This window comes from Hippoglossus stenolepis, chromosome 1, assembly GCF_022539355.2.
Source record: "Hippoglossus stenolepis isolate QCI-W04-F060 chromosome 1, HSTE1.2, whole genome shotgun sequence".
NCBI lineage: Eukaryota > Metazoa > Chordata > Actinopteri > Pleuronectiformes > Pleuronectidae > Hippoglossus > Hippoglossus stenolepis.
Genome location: NC_061483.1, coordinates 8,008,344 through 8,012,551, shown reverse-complemented (window position 1 = coordinate 8,012,551; position 4,208 = coordinate 8,008,344).

The window sequence follows — 4,208 nt, the reverse complement described above, 5'->3', positions numbered from 1 at the left end:
CCTCGCTGCTATACGCTAGTTCAGTCAGACAACTCACGTTCAAAAGTTTATTGCAACAGTAGAACAGGTTTAGTGTTTGGTGTCTAGGCTCCAAGCAAATACTTGTAACCCCCCCTGTTGGAGCCTACAGGTGGATGCTGGGGTGGTGGAGGGGCTGAAGCAACTGGTAGCAATACTGCAGCAGCAGTGCGAGCAGAGGGGATGATGGGAAATTTCTCTCCATTTAAATTAAGTGCATCGTGTATCTTCAAAGAGGGGATGCGACATGGAATTAAGTTAAAATACAGGATTTTCATGCAATAACGATGCAACCTTAGCATGCTAGCGTTAGCATAGTTCTGAAGTAGCTCCAGAGCATTAACACAGGCCAAGAGAACAGCCCGTTGCAAATAGGCAGGTGTACAATGAGCACCAGTCCTTTAAATTACTTACTGCCCCTTTTATTAGGACCTGAGCACTGACAGAGCAGGACACTATGGTTTTTGCTATGATTATTTGATTGCTGATAAAAGTCCTTGTATTCATGATTTTCATCTAAGTCAACCACACAGTTATCAGTTTTGATCCCTCAAACATGCTGAAATGTCTCCTCTGTCTGTATAAAAACAGATGTACGTATGGATCATGTGATTATATTCATATGCATATACTAAATAGTTCAAAGGAATACAACGTTACACTTCAATAGTGAGTAACTTTGTAGTGAGCAGAGGATGCCTTTGATCTTATTACAATTTGTGGCAACATCAAACACTTTTTAGAATGTTCAAATTAGATATATTGCACACAATTTAGATATTGGCTCCTTTCCTTGCCTGTTCACCTCAGAGAGACACGTGCAGAGAAAACCTCAACATTTTAACTTAATTTTGCATTATTAGTATTTTTACTATTATCTGCAAAGATGATGGACCAAAACCCAGACATTGACTGGTGTAGAGAGGAGATGGAGGCCATGAGCTATATTCCTTTGGACCTTGACTTTGACTTGTTGATGGAAGTTTTGGATTCAGACATAGCCCACCCTTCTCTTCCTCTTCCTTATTATGCCCCAGCTGAGGAAGCGTTTGGCCCCCAGCAGCCTCAGACAGAGAACTACATGCCTCCGGGAGCAGCACCGTTCAGTCTGCAGCAGCCAGTCATGCCAGCACATGGATTTCATGCTGCCAAAACCAACCCTCCTCTTCCTCCTCCTTATTATGCCCCAGCTGAGGAAGAGTTTGGCCCCCAGCAGCCCCAGACAGAGTACTTCATGCCTCCGGGAGCAGCACCGTTCAGTCTGCAGCAGCCAGTCATGCCTGCACCTGTTTGGCCTCCTCCCATGTACCAGCCACCAACTGACTTGCAGCCAAACTACATGTACATCCAGGCAGCTCCTTTCAGCTACAGCCAGGTAAGGTATTAACAGGTTAGAGATCGATTCACAAGAACTTTGTCAATACTTGTATGACAAAAAAGATACTTCTTATTCACTTTTAGCTAATAATTCATGGATACTAAGAGTAGTGATCCTGACTGACAGAGCAATTTTGACAGATTATCAATCTTTGGGTTGCATCAGGAAAGGGATTATTAAGTCAAGGTTAGGTATAAGTATGTACAGGCTGTGTTTTCAGTCCATGGCTGCTCATTCAAGCGGTTACTGAAACCTTGTGTTTGTGTCTCCAGGTCAACAACGTACCCGTGACTCTCCCTCAGGGCCGTGGGACCAACCTGGCTCCCATCAGATTAATGTATGTATCTCACACATAAATTCAAAAAAACACAGAACTGTGAGCATCTGTTCTTCAAACCCACTTTTTCTGTCATCTAACGTGTCTGCCTGATTGTGTTTACATAGAAATGGAAACTTCGTTTATGGGGTTCCGGCCTATACAGCTCCTCCTGTCGCATCTGATGGCCCTGAAGTTAAGGCCCACGCTTCACAGTAAGTCCGCCTGACTGCTTCATCATCTGTGGCTGACCACAACAAAGCCAGACTCAAAATTAAATCACAGTCACCTCTTATTTTTACTATCTATTTATGTACCTTGATCCTCTTCATCATTTTTGGTGTGTTTCTTTCCTCAGAGTTTTACGCAGCGGAAATTCAAGCTCTTCTCATGTTTTACTGTTTTCCCATAGAAAGAGAAAGTTCGACAGAAAGCCAGGCGACGAGAGCAGGCTGTATATCACGAAGCCCCCAAACGCTTTCATGATATTCCGCAGGGAACAGAGGCCGAAGGTTGTGGCAGAGATCCAAAACCCGGAATGTGCGGCTGTCAACCGAGTCATTGGACAGAGAGTAGGTCTCTTTACTCTGTATGTTAGAAACTCTTGGTGTCACACAAACTTCACCACAGTTAAAATATTTAAAAGCTTTCTGCCATCGAGCTCATTCGAAGACAACACCTCTAAACTGTTCATTCCTCTAACTATAGTTCTTGACATCTTAACAGTAAGTTTTGTTCTTGTGAATGATTTTTATTTACTTGCACGTGACCAGTGAACAAATCTCAATTTGAAAAGAGCATTTCCAGCATTTTATGTCACAAATACACTGTGGGTGGTTTCATCGCAGAACCTACGCCTGTTCATGTGGATCTGTGTGTACTTATGCTTGTGCTTGTGTTGTTGTGTGTCCACAGTGGAGGTCGCTGTCCAAAGAGGAGCAGGCCAACTACTATAAAGATGCAGACAGGGAGAGGCAGCTCCACTCTCAGCTCTTCCCTGAGTGGTCAGCCAGTGACAATTACGTATGTACTGTGCGCTATGGTCACACACAACTCATCCACGTTCATATCATTTTACACTCAATGATGCAAGACGGTCACTGCAGCTGATATCACATGGACTGTCTGGCGTGTTTGTCTTTGTGTACAGGGCGTAAAGAAGAAGAGGATAAGGAGGAAGGGTCCGGCTTTGACCGAATATTCTGTCATTTGAACTCTCCAGGGAATGAAAATCTTCCGAAGACCTCCAGCGGTGCTCCTTTCATACCTCCTGTACACTAACTGCACATTTTTTAATAAACAATGAAATGATTTCCTCCAGTCTCATTCTGATCCAAGTCAGGTTATTCATCAAGTACAAAATAATAATCAACTTGTGTTTTCAAATTTCTCTCCTGACATGTGGAGGAAATTGAACCACCTTGGAACATCTTGCTTAACACAAAACACGCAAAACACTGTCAACTTTTTTTTTTTTTTCATCGTTTATGACTTTCATAAAATCTCCGTCAGTCGGTGGCAGAGTGAAAAATAACTTTTGGGACTATGGAACAGGAGATTATGAGTGAGAAAGGTACTGGTGCCACAGGTGCAAAAAGAAAACACGCTTTCCTCTCTGCACATTCTGATATTGATACATTTTTTGTGCCACAGATTCAGTGTTTTTGTGCAAGAGGTGCCAGTGTTGATGTACTGTGGTCAGTTTTACACACACACACACACACACACACACACACACACACACACACACACACACACACACACACACACACACACACACACACACTCCAGTCTTGATTTGAGCTGCTCTGTCAGTCTCTCAGTAGTGATTCACATTCCACTTCTATGCTGCCAAAAAGACAACAGCGATCTTTCTACCATCTTTTTTTATTCTCTCAGACAAACAGCTGTCTCTCACACACACAAAAACAAACACACACAGCTGTCAGAATTCCCTTGGTTGAATTATTGTATCTGCCAATCAAATTCGCTATTATTCTTGTGTGTTTTGCATCTTGTCACACGAGGATTTGTTTTGCGTGGGAGGACGAGGCAATAATGTTGCCAATTTTCTCTCTTTCTTCTTTGTTTGTGAGCCTGATTTACCATAACCTCAACCTTTCCTATCTTGGCATTTGCATATCCTCTTCCTCTCAATATCTAAGGTCTGCACTGCTTTTTCTTTTGCTTGTATCCTTGCAAGCATTGACTCCTGCTTGTGATAGTTGTCTGCCCAGTCGTGTACATTAATGGATTTTTGCCGCGGCTGAACACTACAACCCACACTGCACCTCTCGGTACAGTTTCTTTTTTGTGTGGTGACACCGGTGACATCCCCACGACACCTTTCAGATTCTATCTCTAAGGATCAGCACATTATTGGACCATTTTGCTATTTTCAAAGGTGCAGACCATAACAGTTTCAACTTGCCCTTGGATCATGAAAGCACGACTGACACTCCACAGCTTGTTCTTTTTCTCTCACACACAGGCCCT